Source organism: Cnephaeus nilssonii, assembly GCF_951640355.1.
Source record: "Cnephaeus nilssonii genome assembly, chromosome: 15".
In the NCBI taxonomy this organism is placed as follows: Eukaryota; Metazoa; Chordata; class Mammalia; order Chiroptera; family Vespertilionidae; genus Cnephaeus; species Cnephaeus nilssonii.
The window spans coordinates 67,518,510-67,544,854 of record NC_137086.1 but is presented as its reverse complement, the minus strand read 5'-3'; positions in this window follow the sequence as shown (position 1 = coordinate 67,544,854).

Sequence of the window (26,345 nt, the reverse complement as noted above, 5' to 3'; positions counted from 1 at the left end):
TGCTGTTTAAACAGGCTGCAGAACTCCAATTAAAATGGCAGCACTATAAATGTTCTAGTGTTGTCAGGAATGTTCTGTTGGATGACACTGTGCTGTGATTTGTACACACAGTGGACCAGCGTTGATGGGTGAGTGAAATGATCCATAACCCTCTCTGACACATTTAAAGCAGTTCAGCTGCACGCAGAGAACAGTCCATCATTTGCACCCTTCTGTGAACACTGGCTTTACCAAGTGTTTCCATGAAATATGTGCGACTTCCCATTTAAATTAGCAGCACGTGAACCATGAAGAGCACCACAGGTATCTGCTGTCGCCCCAGCCGAGTGCGAATGTGGCCTGTCCTGCAAGGCTCTAACAGGAAAGACGTACAGCCATTCATCTGTAACATATTAAAACCAGAAGAAATAAATTACTCCGTAGATGAAGAATTACGGCTTGTGAAGAAAATGTGCAAAGGTAGTCCTAAAAAGCAGCTTTTACTAAAAAATTATTGCAACAGCATTTGAATTCTTAATGCATATTAAACTGAGCACTTGTAACCATAAATCATAATTTTTAAATGGAGGAAATCTGGTTAAAAATTGAGCAGATACTTGTTTTACATCTTCACCACAGTTTTCGCCTTGGCATGGATAGGAGGCTGCCTGAGTTAGCCAAGAGTCAGAGAGAGTGTAACAAAGGCAACAAGGAAGCGAGAAGGTGCTTGCTGCTTCTGTAATGCCTTTTTGAAACATGAAGTCATCTAAGTCAGGTGAACGGCAGTGTATCAAGGCAGCGAGCTCTCCATCTGTAAAGAAAAACAGTACTTGCCAAGTAACACCCTGAAGAATGAGGATCATCTTTGCTGAAATATGTGACTTAACTGCAGAAACATTGTAAGACCCATAAAAGCCATCCCAGTGTGTACAATGTGCATTTCAAAGAAACACAAATGGTTGCAATTCACTTACACTACTTTCCTAGTAACTTTAAACGCTTATACAAAAGGATTAATAACAGAAAAATTTGTCAGGTTATGGCAATAGATTAAATAGCTTGCTAAATGCTTCACACACATTATCTCTTATTACCCTCATAATAGCCCTTTAAGTAGGTGACTTTACTGTCGTGAGTTTCCAGATCAAGAAATTAGGTCCAGGAAAGTCCCCTGGTGAGTCCTGGAGTCAGAGCCTGGCAGCGTGGCCACAGTTTCCAAGTGTTCCCTTGAGAGTGTCCCTGCTCAGTCCTCACCAGCCAGCAGTGTAGACTGGGCAGACATCTGTCCACTTTGCAAAGAGGAAGCCAGGCTGCAGAGGGCTGGCCTGGCCTGCCCAAGCCCAGGAGGCAAGGATGACAGCTGAAAGCAAGGCTCCAGGCCCGAGCCTCACCAGCCCAGTCTGTGGGACACCCAGTGGTGGGAGGCCCAGAAACTACACACACATCTGTGGCTGTGCACTCCATTCTCTTCTTCAACACATTTGTCCCATTTCTCTTTCAATTAGCAAAGGAAAATATTTTTAATGTGTAATATGGCTTAATACATTTAAACATCATCTATCCAAATTATTTTTCTATTATATCTACCTACTAGAGGCCCATTGCACAAAATTCGTGCATGGGGAGGGGTGTCCCTCAGCCCAACCTGCACCCTCTCCAATCTGGGACCCCTCGAGGGATGTCCAACTGCCTGTTTAGGCCCAATTCCCCCAGTGCGATCGGGCCTAAGCAGGCAGTTGGACATCCCTCTCACAATCCAGGAGTGCTGGCTCCCAACTGCTCGCCTGCCTGCCTTCCTGATTGCCCCTAACCGCTTCTGCCTGCCAGCCTGATCACCCTCTAACCACTCCCCTGACAGCCTGATTGATGCCTAACTTCTCCCCTGCCAGCCTGATTGCCCCTAACTGCCCTCCCCTGCAGGCTTGATTGCCCCCAACTGCCCTCCCCTGCTGGCCTGATCACCCACAACTGCCCTCCCTGGTGGGCCTGGTCCCTCCCAACTGCCTTACCCTGCTGGCCATCTTGTGGCAGCCATCTTGTGTCCACATGGGGGCAGGATCTTTGACCACTTAGGGGCAGCCATCTTGTGTGTTGGAGTGATGGTCAATTTGCATATTACTCTTTTATTAGATAGGATAGAGGCCTGGTGTACGGGTGGGAGCCGGCTGGTTTGCCCTGAAGGGTGTCCCAGATCAGGGTGGGGGTCCCCTTGGAGTGTGGGGTGGCCTGGGCGAGGTGCCTATGGTGGTTTGCAGGCTGGCCACGCCCCCCGGCGACCCAAGTGGAGGCCCTGGTATCTGCGATTTATTTATCTTCTATAATTGAAACTTTGTAGCCTTGAGCAGAGCCAAGCCTTCTGCTCGTTCCATGGAGGCAGCCATTTTTGTTGGGATTTATTTATCTTCTGTAATTGAAACTTTGTAGCCTGGAGTTGAGGCCTGGGCCTGCCAGGGTATGCGGAAAGCTTGGCTTCCTCCATTGCTGGGGAAACCCAAGCCTCCTGCTCACTCCATGGCTGCAGCCATCTTGGTTGGGTTAATTTGCATAATCTCTCCTGATTGGCTTGTGGGCATGGCTTGTGGGTGTAGCAGAGTGATGGTTAATTTGCATATTACTCTTTTATTAGATAGGATGTGTAATGGAAAACAACCATACACAGATAAATAAGAAGTATTTTTCCCAGTCACATGGGAACTTATTTCTTAGCAGCTGTTGTTTTAAGGCAATTGACATGCCATCCTTGAGCTCGGTCCTCTTGCCCAACACTGTCCCCATGTCTGTGGGACACAGCACATACAAAGAGGTGGGGTGCTGGGCCATGTCATCACTTACCGAGTAGCTTTTGTAATGGTTATAAGTCCAGGAGGACAAAATGTCCCAATGACACTACCCTTTAAAAGGTACAAAGTTTATTGACCAAACAAGATAAATGGTTTGTTTTGTTTTCTGGTTAGTTCAGCTGCACAGAGAGAGCAGCCCATCATTTGCCCCTTCTGTTTGTAAGATGGCTCAAGCGGAATTTGCGTTGCTAATATTAAACCCATTGCCTATTTGTGCAACAACTTCCCTCACACCCACCACCTGAAGTAGCAGCACCACGCTCGCTTCAGAAGAAAATGTAGTTAGAAGCATCAATTTATCATCAACTGACACTTTTAAGTGGGAAGTCACCTATTGCATAAAGTTCTGTCCTGAGATGTCGAAGGAACGATTCAAAAGCCATGTTGCCACAGCTTTTTTATCCACTGGGTGAGAAAGGAAGGGATGGAGAAGTACAGATTGGTAGTTACTGAACAGTCATGGTAATGTAAAGACAGCATAAGGAATATTGTCAATAATATTGTAATAACTATATACATAGTTCCAGGTGAGCACTGGAAATATTGGGGGATCACTTTGCAAAGTATATGACTATCTATTAACCACTATGCTGTACACCCGAGAGTAATGCAAAATAATAATTAAATGTAAAAAATATATATACTTCCAATTAAATTAAAAAAGCGATAGTATTGCCTTGCCAGCATGGCTCAGTGGTTGACCATCAACTATGAACCAGGAGGTCACAGTTCCATACCAGGGCACATGCCTGGATTACGGGCTCGATCCCTAGTAGTGGGTGTACAGGAGACAGCCGATCATAGATTCTCTCTCATCATTGATGTTTCTATCTCTCTATCCCTCTCCCTTCTCTGAAATAATATATATATATATATATATATGTGTGTGTGTGTGTGTGTGTGTGTGTGTGTGTGTATTTAAATATATAGAATCTACTGAATGCAATCTAAATAATCAAAATAATGGAAAAGCATATACAGTACTAATAAGAGTTCATGTATTGGAGGCCACATGAACAATGAAGGCAATTCTACTTTTTATCCAGCACTTTTTATTTAATCCTCTCCAATGCAAATGCTATCTAGCACAAAATAAAATAAAATAAAAAAGTAAAATTTGATCAAACTTTGCAATTATGCCATTCCCCAATCTAATGAGGTGTGTGAATTGAATTGTCCTGTAATCTTCCTACAAATCATAGGAGTTTTAGCAAAGAAAAAAAAAACCTGTCTCTTACTATCATACTATCATACTTTAATTCTAAATAAAAAAGGCAAAGAGAGGCACATTAACTGCAAAATTAGGAGGAAGCTAGTGGGACTCCCACTCTAGGCAGGAAACCACTGGCGCACACAAAAGGAGGGACTGGGGGAGTTCACCAAGGGACCTCCTCCTCAGCGTGGGGCAGGTTCACAGAAATGAGCTGGGGAGTCACTGTGGAACCAGCAATGACGGGACCTACCATTGTAGATATTCAACTTACTTTAAATGACAACCCAGGAATGATACAGACAGCAACCTCCTTTAAAACAAATTATGTAATTAAGTGGAACAGTATGGTATTTCCTGTTCATGCAAACTAATTGCTTCCCTTCTATATGTTCCTTCATTACTCTGTTTGCATTACCAGGACACAGTGGCCTATTTGATAGGCTGCTTTAAAAGCACCCATATTTCTAGCTGTGTTTTTGAAGAGATCATCTCATTCCCAGAGCTAGAACTGAACCACACAGTGAACAGATGTCACATGGATGTGAATATCAATATGAGTCCATAGTCTGAGCACACATACACATGTGTGTACTAGTGTGTATGAAAGCACAAAGAAGCAGAATGGCATTTCACAGTTAAAATCTAACTCAGCGGGAGGAACACAATTGTTAGGGGTATAAAAAAGTTGATAAAAATACAAACCCTAATTATATATTTTAATTGAAATCTGTCATATGCCAATTCTACTCCTCTTCTGTTTCCTTTGCTTTGCGTCTGGACATACCCGATGCATCCCATTTTCTTCCCAGCTCCAATCACCCCCAGCCAGTTACTACAGCGTAATTGTCAAATGGTCTCTTAACCCTACGTTGGTTATTCATGTATCTCAGTCCCCTCCTGCTCTCTTCTCAATTACGCTGCCCACACCTCATTACTTTCCTCTAACTTCCCCGGGGAGACACACGGAGAGCCACAGGGCTCCTCAGCGTTCAGTCTCTAAGTATCTCTCTACTCCTCTCCTCAGCTATTCCTCTGATTAAATTTCTTGGCAACTCTGAGGATTTACATTCCAGCTAGCTTCTCTCTGGTTTTGGTTGCGCATTCCCTTGCTCATCCAGTACCTACTGCTCTTATTTTTCCCAAAATCCCCTGCCTGGGGTCCATCGTTCATGTGTAATTTTTCCCAGTTGTGTCAAAACAAAATTTCCAATGATGCAGCATATTAAATTCTAGTTCACTTTTGTCTTGGCCTGCTTTCTCCTACTTCTTTATAGAATCTTTCATCCTCACCTCTGTTTACGTTAACTCCATTATTCTCCTTGATTGAAACACTCCTTTTATAATGTCTAGCTTATGATTATCGATGAGGGTTTTTTAAATTTCCATGAATAATATCTTTCATTATGTCCAGCTGTGTCATTTCTTCTCTGGGTACTTACTGGCAGTTTTCTTTGTGCTGTCAATGTCTTTATCTGCTGGAGTTCTCCAAGCAAGTCTTCCTCTTCACTATGCACATATGTCATTGACAGGCAGAGTGGAGGCAGTAGATTAAAATGCCATTTTCGTTGGGTCTTAAGTTGATCAAATCACTTTTGTACCAAGAAATTAAAAAAAAAAAACACACAACACAATGAGTAATTTATTTTGTTGTTTTGTTGGTGACAGGAAGATAGCTGCTATAGTGGATGTTGAATCTTTGTGAGAAATTTTAGTGCTTTTAAAAAATGCATTTTAAAATTTAATTTATTGGAGCTACAACCTATATAATAAAAGGCTAATATGCAAATTATCCCCTCGGGAGTTTATCTGGGAGACCGAGAGTTCAATTGCTCATGATGACATACACTGACCACCAGGGGGTGGTGTGGAACATGGCTGGTGACCAGTGGTGGTGGTGGGGCTCTAAGAGAGCAAGGGAATGAGGAAGCCAGGATGTGGCTAGGTGTGGAGGTGGGGAACCTGATAGGCCCTGATTGCCTTCCAGGTTTGGGGACCCTACCTGTGCATGAATTTCATGCACCAGGTCTCTAGTTAGTAAATAAAACTATATAGGTTTAGGAGTACAATTCAATAATACATTATCTGCATATGTATTGTGTGTTCACCACCCTAAGTCAAGTCTCCCTCCATCACCATGTATTCCTCCTTACTCTCTCCTACCTCCCCTCTCCCTTTCCCTCTGGTAATCACCATATTGTTTGTCTATGATGTGTTTTTTTCTTAATCCCTTCACCCTTTCCACCCACCTCCCTCCACCTCTACCACTCTGACAGCTGTCATTCTGTTCTCTGTATCCATGAGTCTGTTTCTATTTTGTTTCTTAGTTTATTATGTTCATTAAATTCCACATATAAATGAAATCATATGGTATTTGTTTTTCTCTAACTGGCTTATTTCACTTAACATACTACTCTCTAGGTATATCCATGCTGTTGCAAAAGGTACAATTGTGTAAATGTACTACTTTTTGAGGTCTAAAAGAGATGAAGATGGGAGGAAAAAGAAATATCTCATAACTTATATTTTGGAAAATTCTTATAAACCCCAGTGACTGAATAATTTTTGTATTATGTATTATGTGTATATAATATCACTGTCAGATTTTGTAACAAGATCTGTTATCTAACAGTATATTTTTAAAGTCTTCTCAGGCTTTTGATAGCATGATTTGCTTTGGCAGAGGCAGCGTCACCAGTGTGGGAAAGAACTCACTGTCCTCTGCAAACTCTCCACTTTCCTGCCAATGTTTGATGTCCCATCTTCTGTCTTGTTTATTTGTTTGTGATAAATTACCATTTTGGCAACATGCCCTTGAGACAGACTTCATTGATACCAAAATGTGTTTTATCTGGCCAGCAGGAAAAGAAAGATGAATAATTACCCCTAACAATGATTTCAGGGAAAATTCGGTAGAGGACATGGTTATGATAATGAGAGAGTCTTAACTCCCAAATCAATGCATATGCAATAGATTTTGCAGTTTTTATCTCAAACTGTTTAAAAATTCATAATGATTTTTTTAAAGTACTGTGTTCACTCACTCTTAGACCAAGAACCCAAATAATGCTCAGTTAAAATGGGATTCAACGTAAGCTCGTTGGTCTGAAGAGACTGTATTTTCATATAGAAAATTTCCTCTCCAGCAATGGGAGGGGTTATCTTAGGAAGACACCTAATACAGTGGTATGCACTTGTGTACTCCACAGAATTCCAGTATGGAGGGATCATTTACATTGGTCTTTAAAAACTGGGGGTATTGGAAATAATGCCATCATCAAGGGTTTTAAGTATATCAACAAATATTTTCAAATAGCAGAAGAGGCATACCTCTTTGCTCATAAAAAATAGCCAAATTTGTAACAATGCTATAGCCTGACTTTATAATGATCATGTGGAAACATGTAATATCAAGTATGGCACACTGACAACCCACAAAATGTTCAGAAAAACTAGATCAACTGAGGTGAGACAAAGTCTAAATCTCTTCACTATTCAAGGTTGGCATTTCAAACACAATCTTTTTGATGTTTCTGATTACAAAAAATGTACAAATAAACATATATTGAAATATTGGGGTGTAAATTGTTGGCTAAAAATTACATATTCTGAATTTTATTTTCAATTTTGGAATAATCTACTGAAAAGTAATTCAAGTAAAGGGAAAAATAGATTGGATAGAGTATTCTGATATATAATGCATTTATAGCTCTATCTTTCAAAATATCTATCTATATTTAACCCTACATCTATAACTATTTTATATTTCCATACATAGATATTTGAGTTTGAAATATTTTATAACATATAACATATAACATATAAGTGTTTAACTCTAATTTGTAGATAAGAGAATTAGAAAAACGAAAAATTCCAGAATATTTCAAGTAGATAGGATGTTGATCTGTAAGATGGTCATTCCAAATATGTTGAGTAGAAAGAGAAAACTAGCTCTCAATTAAGAATTTACTTACATACATTGACCATAGACAAAACACATACACACCACACACTCAATTTTCTCATCACTGTCAAATAAAAATTCTTAATTAGATAGCCTGTCAAAGACAACAGGCTACATGATTTTCTTTTCAAATTATCTCTGGAATCTAATTTACTTAAAGTCCTATGCAAATCCTATCACACATATATATTTTTATTCTGCATTGTATGATTCAAGAATTGTTATAAATAAGTACACAGAACAGAAGTTATTTGCCATAATTGAAATGAAGTTAAGAATCATTTAAACAGGCATATGATTGGTTGTGTGTGTTTTATAGAATTTTTAAAACATGATGCAAATAGTTATATTTCAATTTAGTGATGAAAAAAACACAAAACAAAATCATAAAGGAACTCTTCTTGATATCTGATTATTACTTCACTAGAGGCCTGGTGCATGAAATTCGTGCACGGGCGGGTGTGTGTCCCTCAGCCTAAACTGCACCCTCTGGGACCCCTTGAGGGATGTCTGACTGCCTGTTTAGGCCCAATTCTGGTAGGATCGGGCCTAAACGGGCAGTTGGACATCCCTCTCACAAGCCAGGACTGCTGGCTCCCAACTGCTCACCTGCCTGACTTCCTGATTGCCCCTAACCGCTTCTACCTGCCAGCCTGATCACTCCCTAACCACTCCCCTGCCAGCCTGATTGATGCCTAACTGCTCCCCTGCCAGCCCAATTTCCCCTAACTGCCCTCCCCTGCAGGCCTGGGTCCCCCCCAACTGCCCTTCCTTATATAGCCCAGTCACCCCCAACTTCCTTCCCCTGTAGGCCTGGTCATCTCCAACTTCCCTCTCCTGCGGGCCTGGTCTCCCTCAACTGCCCTCCCCTGCAGGCCTGGTCCCCTCCAACTGCTCTCCCCTGCAGGCCTGGGTCCCCCTCTACTGCCCTTCCCTGCAGGCCCGGTCGCCCCCAACTTCCCTCCTCTGCCAGTCTGGTCACCCCTAACTGCCCTCCCCTGCAGGCTTGATCGCCCCCAACTGCCCTCCCTTGCAGGCCTGGTCCCTCCTAACTGGCATCCCCTGCTTGTCTGATTGCACATAACTGCCCTCCCTTGCAGGCCTGGTCCCTCCCAACTGCCCTTCCCTTCTGGCCATCTTGTGGCAGCCATCTTTGACCACATGGGGGCAGCCATCTTGTGTGTTGGAGCGACAGTCAATTTGCATATTACTCTTTTATTAGATAGGATATTAATAAGCACTCATCTGTGTAACATTATTCCTAAGAGCTACCCTAGGAATCTATCTTATATTTCTACTGCAAATAGAATTTAGAGATATAACATTTGGGATTATGAACATAGAATATAGTGCAAAATAAGTATTTCATGTAAACATTGTTTTATAAAAAAGGAATTAATATTTAATAAAACATAATTTATAAATATTCACTATAAATTTCAAAGCTATTTTAACAATCTGTGACTATAATTTTTTAGTATAAGGAGAATTTAGATGTTAGCTTCCATATTTGAATTAGTGAAATCCATTTTTTCATTTGAACAATAGGTATTGTGTTTGGCACTGGGTATACAGTAGTGAGTAAGAGACATAAGCTGGGCTTTCAGAGAGCACACAATGTAAAAGGGAAGATAATCAACAAGCAAGCAGTTAAATAACTAAAGATGTCAGCTAAGTTTATGATAAAGACTACACAGGAAAAGCACAATGCGCGTTTAAGAGATAGTAACAGGGAGACCTGACTTAGTTTAGGTGCTGGGGAAGGCTTCTCTGTGAATATAAATATTAAGCTAAAATGTGAATGGCTACTAAGAATTCACAGCAACAAGAATGGGGAAAAATTACATAATTTTTTGCTTTGGAAGCTATAATTCAGAATTCATATTTTTTTTCCTCTGAAGGTTGGAAAGTCTTTGAAGGGTTTATCATTAAAAAAAAAGAACATAATTACTGTGCATAATTGAAGGGTCCAGAATTACACTGTCTAATATATTGTAGTGTTCACTTTCAACATGAGGTTATTGAGCACCTGAAAACAGGCTAGTTTGAGGTGAGGTGTAAGGATAATATATACACTGGAATTTGAACACTATGAAAAAAGATAAAAGTAAAAGTATCAATTATTATAGTGGTTACATGTCAAAGTAATATTTTTGATATTTTGGGTTAAATAAAATATAATAGTGAAATTAATTTCATATTTTTCATTTACTTTGTAGTGTGACTTTAGTTAAAAATACATGTGTGGAGATTTCTGCTTTGGACGAGATGACATAGACTTTTACTTTCTGCTCTTCTCTACTGAGTATAACTTTAAACCATGCAAATAATGTCTTAAGCAACCACGGAGAGCTCTGTAGGAAGGAAAAAGTAGGAGCTGGCACTGGAAGTACATGACAACTGCAGGGTATCACACAGACCCAGCCAATAGAAGAAAGTCGCCTAGGCCTACCATTTTCTTAAAAAAAAAAAAGTATATATATATATATTGCTGAGAGTACTGCAGATGCCTCTCCCACACCCTTCCCTCACATTGCCTTCCTCCCCTGGGATCCCACATGCCCCAGGCCGTCACTACCCTATTTTCTGTGTCCATGTGTAATGGATATATGCATACAAGTTCTTTGATTAATCTCTCCTCCCCCCGCCCCCCTCCAGCCCACTTTCCTCTGGGATTCCTCAGTCTGTCACATGTTTCTATGCCTCAGGTTCTACTTCATTCATCAGTTTATTTTGTTCATTAGATTCCTTGTTCATTTATTTTGAGATTTAAATTCAATTGCTGATAGATATGTATTTATTGCCATTTTATTGTTCATATTTTTTATCTTTTTATCTTTTTCTTTTTAAAGAAGATCCTTCAACATTTCATGTAATGTTGGTTTGGTGGTGATGAACTCCTTCAGCTTTTTCTTGTCTGTGAAGCTCTTTATCTGACCTTCAATTCTAAATGAGAGCTTTTATGGGTAATCTTGGTTGTAGGTCCTTGCTTTGAGCTCAAATGGCTCCGTCAACCTGCTCATAGATCTTGGGAGGAAAGAGTTTACCTCTGGTTCCTGCTGGACAGTCAGGAGCACCTGGAGCCGTAGAGCATGTTCCGGCTGGATTTCTAAACACAATTGCTGCTTCTCAGGAAAAAGAGTTACTGTATATGCATTTTACAAAGTAAATATTTTGATCCCTAAGCTGGCATTCTAGTGGTTGAAGGAACACCTGTTTTTATCATTGTTCATTCACTTCTGTAACTGACACTGCAGCTGAACTTTTCTTGGTTAGTTTTGTATTTAGCACTGAGCATGTAATTCCTGTATCTATAAGGAAGTCAATTAGCTTGTTCCCATAGTTCATTGTACCTGGGGCTCCTGTGGTGTCTGGAGGTGTCTAAGGGAGCTTCTGGGTCTTCTCATTTGCCATCAGATTTTTCATTCCTTTTGACATGTCTTGGCAAGGGTTTCTATCCTTCTTATTTTTCTTTTTGAGTTCTGGGCAGTCCCTTCTCCAATGGTCCTCCTCTTTGCAATAGGCACGTTGGTTGGCACCTAGTAGGTCTTTCCCTTTCAGGTCCCACCTCTCCTTCTGGTTTACCCTCACTGTTTCTAACAAAATGCTGCCTTGCTTTAATTTCCTGTTTCCCAGGCATTGTAAACATTAAAGGCTATGCCAACCAGCTGGGAGGGCTTCATCCCATCTAAATGTCGGAGCTTCCGAGAGGAAAACCAAGATGGCGGCAAAGTTAAACAAATAAAATGCACCGCGCACAACAATTTCAAAAATACAACTAAAAGACAAAGAATCTACCACCCAGAACCACAGGAGAGCTAGCTGAATGGTAAATTTACAACTAAGAAGGAAAAAGAAAGAGCAAACGTGAAAGGGCTGAGATACAGCGGGTCCTCACAGCCAACTGGCCTGGAGGAAAATTCCTCCCAGTGACACCAACAACAATCAAGACTTAACTACACAAAGGAGAACCAAGATGGAGGCATAGGGCGGATGCCTGATTGTTGCCTACCACAACAATTTTGAAACTACAACGGGAAAACAGAGCAGACACCATCCAGAACCACCGGAGGGCTGGTGAGCAGATGCTCTACAACTAGAATAAAAGAGAGGGGTACGCGGGATGATGCTGATGCCGATGAGCCAAAGATCACACTTTAAGAACTACGGCTCTGGCAACACAATGGCGCCCTGGAACATGCTCGGCGCAGTTCCCCCGGCGGTCTCCGGCTGAGGGGACGGCTCCACTCGCTGCCGAGCATGGACAGACGAGCCCCTGGTAGACATGGGGTGGGAGACTCCGCGCTTGCTGACCTCCGAGTCCTTCGAGAATCTCAGCACCCCGGAAGCGGCCAGGTGCATACACCCGGCGACCGGCCACCGCTGCAGACCTGAGTGCCGACACAGCGACCCCGGACCAGCCTGCCACCATGCACCGGGCACACCAGAGGTTCGCCGAGCCCGCCGCTCAATGAATTCCGTGGCAGCCGCCCCGGAGCTTTGAGAAAATGGCCGAAGGAATTGCTGAGAGGGAATTGATCGACAGGAATTGGGATCAAGAAGACGAAGCCCCGCTGGGTCCCGGGTCCGGGTGAGGGCGCGGGCCCCTCGGTCCGGGCGAGGCTGGGACCTGGGTCAGGGTGATGCTGGGTCCCAGGTCCGGGTCAGGCCACGCGCCCCTGAGTGCAGCTGAAGCCGTGCCCCTGGGTCTGGGCGAGACCAAACCAGAGGGAGTCGGACCTGCATTACCACCATTTGTCCACCATCCAGAGCTGAAAAGTCAGTGCCGACATGTACACATAAGGAACTGGTGGACATTGAAATTGGGTCTCAAAAGAACTGTTGGTCCAGAAAGAAACTCACTACAGACAGATTCATTTGCCTGACAGCATAACTATTATTGCTCATCTCACATTTGGTTCTTATAAGTATACTAGGGGCCCGGTGCACGAAATTTGTGCACTGGGGGGGTCCGTCTCCTCAGCCCAGCCTGCCCCCTCTCACATACTGGGAGCCCTCAGGGGATGTCCTACTGACGGCTTAGGCCCGCTCCCCATAAGGAGCGGGCCTAAGCCGCAGTCTGGCCTCCCTTTGTGAGAGACAACCAGGATGATCAGGGAAAGGCACCAGCCCCATCACCTCGCTGCTGGAGCCACTGTCAGTCACCGCAGCCACCAAGGTGTTTTCATCAACACGGACTCCAGTCCCTTCACCAAGAAAAATGACAACTTTCTTTAGGCATTTTCAAGATGTGTCTTTCATAGAATATGGATTTCTTTTTTTCTTTTTTTTATCCTCACCTGAGTATATGTTTCCATTGACTTTTAGAGAATGTGAAAGAGAAAGGGAAAGACAGAGAGAAACATCAAAGTGAGAGGAATACTTAGATTGCTTGCCTCCTTCATGAGCCCTGACCTGGGCCCCAGCCAGGGAGGAGCCTGCAACTTAGGTACATGCCCTTGATCAGAATCTAACCTGGACTCTGCGGTTGGCAAACCTAGGCATTATCCACTGAGCCAAACCGTGTAGGGCAGGTTATGACATTTCTTAGCCCTCCAGCAGCGGACCTTCGTTTTTTTCTCCAGGAGTGTGGTGGAAAAGCCCTAGATCACCTTTTTGGATTCTTATACCCAAGTTACTAAGAATATTACCAGTGGCATACAGGGAGCTTAGCCAATGATCGGTCAGAAAAGGTATTTCCTCTGTAGTTCACACCTATCTCCTGTGCTGTCCGGCTCCGCCCCTGCCAAGGCCTAAAGCCTCCAGCCCTTGGCAGGGGACCCCCAGCTGGCTCGATTGCCAGGCTCCACCCCTGGACAAGGCCGAAAGCCTGTTTGAGGCTCGGGCCCTGGACAGGGACCCCCAGCTGGTGCAATTGCCCGGCTCCACCCATGGCCAAGGCTGAAAGCCTCTGGCAGAGGCTTGGGCTTTGGGCAGGGACCCCCAGCTGGCTCCGATCACCCGCAGGGGACCCCAGCTGGCTCTATTGCCCGGCTCCACCCCCAGCCAAGGCTGCAAGCCTCTGGCTGAGGCTCGGGCCCTGGGCAGGGTCCCCCCAGCTGGCTCTGATCGCCTGCAGGGGACCCCAGCTGGCTCTAATCACCTGTGGGGGACCCCCGCTAGCTCCGATCTTCCCCTCTGATCTTAGGCTCCAATATCCCAGTTCCAACAACTGCCACACTCCGAGGCTGCAGCCATCTTGGTTAGGTGCATTTGCATATTCGCTTTCTGATTGGCTGGTGGGCGTGGCTGGTGAGCGTGGCTTGTGAGTGTAGCGGAGTGATGATTTGCATATTACTGTTTTATTAGATAGGATTTCTAGTAACACATGATCTCACTCATCTAGGGGAAATGATGAACAACATAGACTAATGAACAAGAACAGACCCAGAAACAAGGAGGCATTGATCGGAGTGTCGGGCCTCAGAGGGAGGGTAGGGGAAGGTGGGGGTAGGGGGAAGAGATCAACCAAAGGAATTGTGTGCATGCATACGAGCCTAACCAATGGTTAAGGACAACAGGGGGGTCGGGGTATCCGTGGGGAGGGGTGTGGGATGGGAATGGGGGGATGAGGACAAATATGTGACTCCTTAATCAATAAAGAAATTTAAAAAAAAATGTTGGAGCTTCCTTCTGATATCCATGGGTGGGGCGGTGGCAGGGGGGGAGGAGAGGGAGGCCTCTTTGCCCAGTAAAAGTTATGTTTATTGCCTGGGTTGCAGGCTCGATCCCCAGCAGGGGGCATGCAGAAGGCAGCCAATCAATTATTCTCACTCATCATTGATGTTTCTAGCTCTCTGGCCCTCTCATTTTCTCTCTGAAATATATATATATAAAGAAGGGAATTGTGGCACATACTACAACATGGATGAACCTTGAGTACATTAAAAAAAAAGTTATGTTTACCATCCAGACATTTTCTGGTGCCTGTAGGTCACCATCAGTGTGCTTTTGATAGGCCTGATATATCCATTCTAAAAAGTCATAAGGAGACTTTTTTTGGTTTCTGTTGAGTGCTCCATATCACATTCAGTCTCGTTTGTTTAGGCATCCCTTTCTCAAGCCTTTTCAATATGCACCTTCTGTAATATTCTAGGAAGCTTGGGTCCCTGCTATTTGGGTCCCATTTGGGCACTGTCAAGGGAATTACTCCAGCTGGGTTGGGGTCCTTTTGGGCTTCTCTTGATGGAGGCGTTGAGCCTCTTCATTAGCCTTTTTATAACAAGCCATCTCTTACTTGCCATTAGTAGGATGGTAAGGAGAGCCTGTATGTCTGTCCAGTTTGAATGGTGAGTGACAAAAATAGAGGTGATAAGATCTGTAAACCCTCATCTTCCCTAGATGAGGGCTTGCAATCCTTCCAATTCAGTAATTCTGAAGTGAAAAATGGATTAAGGGCCCAATAGTAGCCTGCAGACTCACCTTCCTGGTTTATTCTGCCTACCTGATATTACCTCAAAGGGAATTGTCATATTCTGGAAAGGGACACTCCCTGGCCAAACTGGAGCCTTGTCCATTCTTCCAGGAGGAGGCTATTTCTTCTTCAGATAGGAGGGGTGGTTGCCCTTCTGGGGGGCCCTATCTCGAGGCATCTAGCAGCAGGTGAGAGGGTGGTGGAAATCCTCTGGCTGCCAATCCTGGGTCCACTGGATTCAGGGCATTAAAGAGACTCATTTCCTCATTTACCTTTTCTTCCTGTTTCTTACTATCAGAGAGGAATTTTGAAGCCAATTCCCTATGTTACATTATCAGGTTGTTCCAATTTTTGTCAAATCCTTATTGTGTAAAGACATAAATGCCCAGACAAAAGAGATTTTATCCCTTTTCCCTGACCATTGGTTAAACAATTCCAATTATATGGAAGCATAGTAATTTAGGGAACCATTTAGGAGTGATTTCTCCCTGTTGTCTAAAGTATACATAGACCAGTCACTGTTAAATACAAAACCAATTCCTTCTTAGTCATTGGATCATAGCAGTACATGGACCAATCTGCTAAAATTTGACCCAGTGGTCTCCCCTCAAGAGTCAAATCAGAACAACCCCTGATGGCACAAAAGTACAAACCCAAAACCATAACCATAGTAAGACACCAGACAAAGTGGGAACATATAAACAAAACTTGTATCCATAATTCTATTATCCCAAATGAGTACTCACAAGCAAGTCTTAGTATCTTATCTCCTATTAACCAATACCACAAGTGGTCCTAACTGACCCAAATGGCATGAAGCCCAAATGTCACAAAGCCAAGTGGCAGGGATTGCCTGCCAACAGGTACCACAAATGGTTCTAACTATACCTAAGTGACACAAAGCTCCAGTGGCACAGAGTCCACGGGCCTGGGATAGAGGACCCCAGTGTGAACACCGGTTTGACTTACCTAGTCTTGGAGTCTGTCTGTCCCCAGAAACCCATTTCCTTTCACCAGGCAGGCATTTCAGGTAGCTGATTGCCTTGAGAAGAAGTGCAGGGAAATTCCTCAAAAAAAGCTCTCAGCAACAGCTGAGAAATCCCCTCAGTGCTGCTATCCTGGGGTTGGCCTGCCACAGGCAGCTGGGCCCCAGCCTGAGCCCTCCCGGACTTACCAAGGTCCACGCTGTCCCACTATAGTCACCAAAACTATAAGCAAACCACCCCCTGCAAATAAATAAATAAATAAATAAATAAATAAATAAATAAATAAATAAATAAATGGAAGTTTGGCTGCGTGCTCCAAGGAAAGCCGAACTCTGAGGCAGGTAGTGGTGAAAAGGAAAGATATTTTATTCAGGGCGCTGGGAGAATGGCAGACTTCTGTCTCAAAGACCAATTTCTCTGTGTCTAAAAGACCATTCTTGACTCCTGCTCAAGCTCACCATTCTTACAGGGAGTGGGAGGGGTGGGCTTTTTTCTCTTCCCAATTATCTTGCTAGCTTTTGGTGCATTCCATCCATTCACATTTTTAGGTTTTAGCATGCTCAAATCCTGTCATTTATATTTCTAGCTTTTGGCATGCTACAACTATCTTTGGTAACAACAACACATGCAAGAAAAACTGGGGAAATCTGAATAAGATTGCTGGATTGTAATATAATGTAAATATCTCATTTGTGATATTAGAGTATAGCTTTTCAGAATATTCTCACTGAGAAAACTGAGGCAAGGGCAAATGATGTTATGAATCTATAATAGCTCAACACAATGTTTAATTTAAATAATACATATATAAATAAAATCATATTTGTATTTCTTACTGCTGTTGTACAGCAGTTGAGACACATGTTCAGTTGACTTGGCACTAGTTTGGGTGAGAGGTGATAATGGAATAAACTAGAGAAGTGGCACTCAGAGAAGAAGGACACATTGGAGATGAACAGAGGACAATGGGAACAGAACTCTTTCAACAGTGCTGCTGTATTTTCCTATAGCAGGGTCTTCAAAATAACAAAAAAATAAATGAAATAAATACTTCTATTTCAACTTCTTTTTTCTGTCTGACCCATCATAGGAATTGAATGGCTCATTTTTGAATAAAATGAATTAAAACTGAAATAGTCTAAGCTTATAAAGACAGTCTAGGAATGTAATCATTTGGGCCAAACATTAGAGTATTATTGCAGAAATGCTCTATGAATGTAAGTGTTTGGGAGAACTTTCAGCAACACATGCTGATTGACAAGACAACTCTATGCGGACAAAAGAAGCACCATGACTCCATTGGGGTAATAATATGTGTGTGTATATGTCTCTCTGTGTGTATTTGTGTATTTAAATTGAGAAAGCTGTAAGAATACATTAATTATAAAATGTATTTTTGAATAAAGCTATTAATAGAACAATGGCATTTTAAAACAATAATGTGGAGATTATAGAGATGGGATAAATTTAAAGTGTAACTTCTATTCTGGAGATTACTATCTGCTCACCTTAGTAAGATAGACCAGTGTAAAAATTCTACTTCTCAAATGGTGGTATGAGGAGCTCTGGGGATCCATTGCACTGAAACAAACATAACAGATAAAAATTATAGAGTCTCTGAAAATTGTCCTAAGAACATACAGCAAATGAAGAAACATTTATTCAAGAAAATCTGCTCAATATTGGTAAGAACAGCAAGACTCTGTGGATAATTTACTCATGCCCTATCTCCTGCCCTACCAGGTCAGCTTGATAGAAGCTCTCCTCCAAGCAGATGTGGCCAAGAATATGTGGCTCCCTCTCCAATTAATTTCTGATCAAAGAATATAATATGTCACCTGGAGAAACAAAACACCATCATTTCTCAACCTCTACTACTCCAAGGTACAGAGGCTGAATTCCCGGTGCATGCAGACTATAGGTCAGGCTCCCTGCCCCACCTCGCTAGCACTAATAATCAACCCCAGGAATGACAGACTGTCTGAGAACACTGAAATTCTGACAGCCTCTACCTCAGCTAGATTGTAGATGGAGGTTTCACACCTGGAGAGGAGATTCAAGAAGCCTCATATATGAAACAAAGCATTATGAAGTTAAACCTAAGGGCACTCTCTAAGACAATGAAGATTGTTTTTAACTTGATCTTTATTGTTCACTTTTCAAGAACCAGGCCTTGGTAATGGAAAGATCAGAAGCATAGTTGCCTCCCATATTCATCCACACTGAGAGGCTATGAATAGGCTGTGTGATGTTGGGAAAGTGGCTAAACATGGGCAACCTCATCCTGAAGCCAACCACTGGGGATGCAACTATCACACCAACATTGAAAATAAGTGATTTGGTCATAAATATGAGACAACCCAGACTGTCTCACAGTCCAAACTTTCTCTGTATCATAGAACAAATCGGGAGCAGAATACATAACTCCTGGCACAAAACTCAAGGGATGTTTTATTTATTTATTTATTTATTTATTTATTTATTTATTTATTTATTATTGTTGACACTATTACAGACATCTCCCATTTCCCTCCATTTGTCCCCCTTCATCCATCCCTCATCCCCCCTTCTCTTGGCCATCACCTCTCTGCTGTCTGTGACTAATGGTTATGCATATATATTTCTGGTTAATCCCTTCACCTTCTTTCCTCCAGTCCTCCCTTGTCCCCTTCCCTCTGACAGCTGTCAGTCTGTTCCTTGCATTCATGCCTCTGTTTCTATTTTGTTCATCAGTTTATGTTGTCCATTACATTCCACATATAACTGAGATAATAGGGTATTTGTCTTTCTCTGACTGGCTTATTTCACTTAGCATAATAATCTACAGGTCCATACATGGTGTTATAAAGAGTAATATCACCCCCCTTTTTTAAATATTTTATTGATTTTTTTTTTTTTTTTTTTTTTACGGAGAGTAAGGGAGAGGGATAGAGAGTTAGAAACATCCATGAGAGAGGAACATTGATCAGCTGCCTCCTGCACACCCCCCACCAGGGATGTGCCGGAACCAAGGTACATGCCCCTGATAGGAATCGACCTGGGAGCCTTCAGTCTGTAGGCCGACACTCTACCCACTGAGCCAAACCAGTTAGGGCCCCCCCCCCTTTTTTTGACACATAGAATTGCATTATGTAAATGTACCACAGCTTGCTTGTCATCTGCTGATGGACATTTGGGCTATTTCAGATCTTGGCTATTGTAAATAATGCTGCCATGCACATAGGGGTGCATATATTCTTTTGAGTTGGTATTTTGGAATTCTTAGTATATATTCCCAGACGTGGAATCACCATAGATAAGAATAAACTCAAAATTGATTAAAGATTTAAATGTAGGCCAGAAAATCATAAAAATCCTGGAAGAAAACAGGCAGTAAAATTTCATACATCTCCCATAGCACTGTTTTTTGCTGATATATCTATCTCCTAGGGCAATGGAAATGAAGGAAAAATAAACAAATGGGACCTATATAAAAATAAAAAAGCTTCTGCACAGCAAAAGAAACAATCAACAAAATGAAAATGGAACCACTGTATAAAAGAACATATTTGCCAGTTAGATGTCAGATAAGGGTTATTCTCCAAATATATAAAGAATAAATAGAGCTCAACACCAGGAGCTGTATTTATTCTTTATATATTTATTTATTGCTAGGAGGTAAACAGTCAAATTAAAAAATGGGCAAAGGACTTGAATAGACACTTCTTAAAAGAGGACATACAAATGGCCAATATGATAACATTAACTAATCACCAGAGAAATGCAAATTAAAGCCACAATGAGATGTCAACTCACACCTGTCAGAATGGCTACCATCAATAAATCAACAAACAATAAGTGCTGGGGAGGATGTGGAGAAAATGGAACCCTCATGCACTGCTCCTGGGAATGCAGACTGGAGCAGCCATTATGGAAAACAGTATGGAGTCTCCTCAAAAAAATTAAAAATGGAACTGCCTTTTAACTCAACAATGAAGACGTTTTAATCAGTTAAGATGAAGCTGGTCGCTCCATGACAAGAACAAGCTAAACTATAAACCATAGCTTAGCAGAGAGAACTAGAGAATGAAACACCTAAGAAGAGCCCTCCTGGTAACAAAACAAACATGACAGATGGGCCTAAAATACTGTCCTTATTTGAATATAGTTCAGTCAGATTGTGGAGCAATTTATGCCTAAGAGCATTGTTGAAAATAATAGAGCAATCAGCCAGACATTAATGGAGCATAACAGCTGGGTGTAATAACAATAAGGCAGACAGCTTAAAGAAGATAATAGGCACAGAGAATGTCAAAGAGAGCCCAGCTAAAACCACTGCAATTCCAGGATGACTGTTGTGCATACCAAAGCTTTTGTCTTCTCAGGAGCAATATCAGAAATTTTACACTGTGAGGAAATAGACTTCACCAAAATAGCCTAGCCACATCACTTAATAAATAAAGATACAAGCAATAAAAACAAGCGCTGAAGGTGGGAGTGAGAAATTAGTGTCCAGGATTACTGTAGTATTCCTGAAAATGTCCAGTTTTCAACAAAATATCATGAAACACGAAAAGAAACTGGAAACTTCATCCCATACAGAAAAAGGAGCAAACAGCAGATACTTACTTGAAGAGGGCCCATATGTTTGATTTAAAAATAAAGACTTTAACTAGGCAATAGAAATCTAGTGAAAGAACTGAAGGAACCCATGCTTAAAGAAGCAAAGGAAGCTGTGATGACAATGTGTCATCAAACAATAAAAAGCTCTGGAGCAACCACTGAGAAAATAACTAAATAAAATTACACTAAAGTATTCATTAAAAGGTTAAAATGTAAGACTAGAGGATGTTCACTTGATGCAAATAATTTTTTAAAAGTATATTTTATTTATTTTACAGAAAGGAAGGGAGAGGGATAGAAAGTTATAAACATTGATGAGAGTGAAACATCGATCAGCTACCTCCTGCACACTCTCTACTGGGGATCGAGCCCGCAACCAAGGTAAATGCCCTTGACCAGAATCGAACCCAGGACCCTTCAGTCCGGGGGCCGACGCTCTATCCACTGAGCCAAACCGGCTATGACAGTATAAATAATTTTAAAAATGAAAAGAAGAACAAAAATACATGAGACATAAAAAACAAAATGTGAAATGGCTGATCTAAATCTATCAAGAACATTAAATAGTATTAGATTAAATAATCAAAAGAGATTTTTGAAAATTTCTACATTGATAATTATGCTTTAACATATATGCTTTTTAAAATTAGTAGGATATTTTAAGAGCAGTTTTATATTTTTAGCAAAATTGATTGGAAAGTACAGAGAGTTCTCATATACCTTCATCCCCACACCAGCCCAAACTTTTCCACTATGAACATCCAGTACTACAGTGATGCATCTGTTACAATTGTTAAACCTACACCCACACATAATTATCACCCAAAGTCCATAGATTATATTAGGGCTCGCTCTCAGTGTTGTATTTCTGTGAGTTTGGACAAATGTATAATAACATGTATCCACAATTGTAGTATTACACAGAATAGTTTCATTGCCCCAACAATCCTGTGCTTTTTGCCTATTTGTCCTTTCTTCTCTCTAATCCCTGGCAGCCACGGATCTTTTTACCATAGCCATAGCTTTCCCTTTTCCAGATAGTCAGATAGTTGAAATCATACAGTATGTAACATTTTTCAGATTGACCTTTTTCACTTAGCAATACACATTTAATTTTCTTCACACTTGTTCATGCTTTATAGTTGACTTGTTTTTAGCAACAAATAAAATTCCATTGTTTGGGTGTATCAGATTATTTACTCACCTACTACAAGACATCTTGGTTGATTGCAAGTTTTTGTAATTAGAAATCAAGCTATTATAAACTACCATGTGCAGGTTTTGTGTGGAAATATGTTTTCAACTGCTTTAGATAAATACCAAGAAATATAATTGCCAGACATTATTGTAAGAAAATACCTGGTTTCATAAGAAACTGCCACACTGTCTTCCAAAGCAGCTCTACCATTTTGTATTCCCATCAGCAATGACAGGACACAGGTCCTGTTGCTCCACATGCTTGCCAGAATTTGTTTTGTCAACATTTTGGATTTTTGTCATTCTAATAGGTACATAGTGGTATCTCATTGTTTTAAAATTTGCATTTCCCTTATGACTTATAATGTAGGACTTACTAGCTATATATGATTTTGATGAGGTGTTCATATAGGTCTTTTGTCCATTTTTTAAATTGGGTTGTTCATTTTCTTATTGTTGAGTTTTCATAGGTTTATGTATATGTTGTGTATGTTTTTTTAAATTTTTAATTTAATTTTTATTATTTTTTTAATTTTTTAAATATATTTTATTGATTTTTTTACAGAGAGGAAGGGAGAGAGATAGAGAGTTAGAAACATTGATGAGTGAGAAACATCAATCAGCTACCTCCTGCACACTCCCTACTGGGGATGTGCCCACAATCAAGGTACATGCCCTTAACCAGAATCGAACCTGGGATCCTTCAGTCCACAGGCCGATGTCTATCCACTGAGCCAAACCAGATAGGGTGGGTATGGTTTTTTTATAACATAATTCTTTTGCAAAAAAAATTTCTAGTCTGGCTTTTTATATTGTTATCACAAAAGCATCTTCACAAAGTAGAATTTTTAATTTTAATGAAGTCCATCTTCTCAATTGTTTCTTTCATGTATTGAGCCTTTGTTGTGTATCTAAAAAATGATTGTCAACATTATGAAGACAAAAATCTGGTAGGCCTGGGGGATGACAGGGGCAGGTTTGAGGCAGTCAATCAGAGGGAAAAGGGGACATCTGTGATACTTTCAACAATAAAGATATATTTTTTAAAAAGAAGACAAAAACCATCACTACAGAAGAAATATACAACTTTAAAATAGACAGTGAAAACACTGACATTGTTAAAGATTTTGCTTGCCTTGGTTCAGCCATCACTTTAAATGGCAGCTATCACCAATAATTCAAGAGTTGAAAGGGCAGCAATAGAAAAACTAGGAAAAGTCACCAAGAAGAAAGATGTGTCATTAGAGACCAAGGCTCTAATGACAAGATTATTGACACCCTCATATTCCCAATTACTATGTATGGATGTAAAAGTTGGATAGTGAAAAACACTGGTATAAAAAATTAAAAAATGTATTCATTTGAAATATGTTGAAGGAGCACAAGTGGGTCTTAGAGCAACTTAAACTGAAACTTTGTTGGAAGCAAAAATGATATAATTGAAGCTCTTCTACTTTGAACATATCTTGAGAAGGCAGGGATCTTTGGAAAATAAATAATTCTGGGAAAATAGAAGGAGAACTATAAAGAGGAATTAAGAAATGAAATAAATTTATACAATAAAAGAAGAATAGGCATAGGTGCTGATCAGGGCTGTTGAGTAAGGGCATTGTGGACAGCACCCATTATTGGGGTCACCAGGAATCAGAGTCCATTCAATGGCATGTGACATGTAACATACACATATTTAAGGTAATCTATGTTTTATCCTGTCATATTCTAGGTGTTTTATAATTTTTGATTTTAAATTAGGGGACTCTAATCCATTTTAAGTTAAATATTTTTGTGTGTGAATGGTGTACTAGTAAGATCTTTGTCTACATTAGTGTTATATTTGATGTTTTGTGGGGTTTTTTTGCATGTGGATATCCATTTGTTCCAGCATAATTTGTTGAAAAGACAATCTTGTCTTCATTGTATTGCCTTTGCTCCTTTGTCAAACATCAGTTGATTCTGTTTATATATGTTCATCTCTGGATTCTATTCTGTCTTATTGATCTACTAGAGGCCCAGTGCATGGATTTGTGCACTGGTGGGGGCGTGGCCTGCAGGGATCTGCCTGCTGTGGGTGCAGCCACTCATCCCAGTCAGCCAAGCAGTGCTCCCACTGTGGGAGCACACTGACCACCAGGGGGCAGCTCCTGCATGGAGCATCTTTCCCCTGGTGGTCAGTGTGCATCATAGCAACTGGTTGACCAGTAATTCTGGTCATTCCGCCATTCCGTTGCTGGGCTTTTATATATATAGATTTGTTTATTATTTCACTAACACTATACTATCTTGATTCCTGTATTTTTATAGCATGTCTTGAAGCTGGTTAGTTCCAATCCCCTAACTTCATTCTTGAGTTGACAATTGGAGGTCTTTTGGTCCTCCATATAAATAACAGAATCAATTTGTAAATATACACAAAATAATTTGTTGGATTTTTATTATGATTGCATTGGTTTTATAGATCAAGTTGGAAAGAATTGACATTTTCAAAATATTTAGTCTTTCTATCCATTAACATGGAATATCTGTCCATTCATTTAGTTCTTCTTAGATACCTTTCATCATATTTTTTAGTTTTTCTATATAGATTTTATTATATTTATACTCAAGGATTAATGCTTGCCAGTACTTTGAAAGTAACACAGTGTTTTAAATTTAAATTCCACTTGTTTATTGCCAGTGATTGATTTTTCTATATTAAACTTGTATTCTATAATCTTGCTATAATCAATTATTAGTTTCAGGAGGGAGTGTGTTTTGTTTTTTTTTCTACATAGATAATCATGTCATCTGTGAATAAACACAGTTATATTGCTTCCTTTTAATCTTTATATATTTTGTTTTATTTTCCTTAGTGTATTAGCTAGGAATTCTAGTATAATGTTGAAAAACAGAGGTGAGAAGGAACATTTTTACCTTCTTTTTAATCTTACTGGCAAACTTTTAGTTTCTCATCATTAAGTATGTTTGGTTAAAGTCTTTTGAAGAGATTTTTTTATCAAGTTGATAAAGTTGTCCTCTTTTCCTAGTTTGCTGAGTTTTTTTTTTTTTTTTTTATTATGAATATCTATTGAATTTTGTCAAATGCTTTTTCTGCATTTATTATTATCATGTGAAATCTCATCTTTGACCTGTTGATGTGATGGGTTAGACTAATTGATTTTCAAAGATTGAACAAGCCCTGCATATCTGGGTTATGGCTCATAATTACTTCTATATATTGTTGCATCTGCATTGCTACTATTTTTCTTTAATTTTTTAAATACTCACCTGCGGATATTTTTTTCCCCATGGTTTTTAGAGAAAGTGGAAGGGACAGGGAGAGACAGAGAATCATTGATATGAGAGAAACACATCGATTGGTTGCTTCCTGCATGTGCCCCAATGGGGGCTGAGGATGGAGCCTGAACCTGAGCTACACGCTCTTGACCTTAACAGGAATTGAGCCCTCTGCCCTTCAATCAGAAGGCAGACACTCTAACTCCTGAGCTAAACCAGCCAGGACACTAATTATTTTTTCCATTGTCTTTTTGGAGAGAGTGATTGTATTCTTGGAGAGAGTGGAAGGGAGAAAGGGAGGGAGGGAAGAACGGGGGTGGGGCAGAGAGAGAGAGAGACATTGATGTGAGAGAGACACATGGATTGGTTGCATCCAGCAGGCACCAGACTGGGGCAGGGGAATGAACCTGCAAACCAGGTACATGCCCTTGGCTGGGAATCAAACCCGCTACCCTTGTTTGTGCAGGCTGATGCTCTAACCACTGAGCTTTGCCTGAATTGTTAATGTTTTATTGAGCATTTTTTTGCATTTGTGTTCATGAGAGTTATTAGTCTCTAGTTTTCTCTTCTCATAATATCTTTATCTGATGTTGGTATTAACGTGATGCTGGCCTCATAGAGTTAGAAAAGGTTTCCTCTGATTAGACATAATAAAAAGATTTTGTGAAGAGTTGGTATAATTTATTCTTTAAATGTTTACTATAATTCACCAGTGAACATATCTGGGTCTGGTGCTTTCAGCTTGGGAAGATTTATTGGTTATTGATTTATACCCTATTTTTGTTGGTTAAATTTTGGCAGATTATGTCTTTCAAGGAATTTTCCATTTATCTCAGTTATCAAATTTTTGAGCATAGAATTGTTCATAATATTCCTCTAT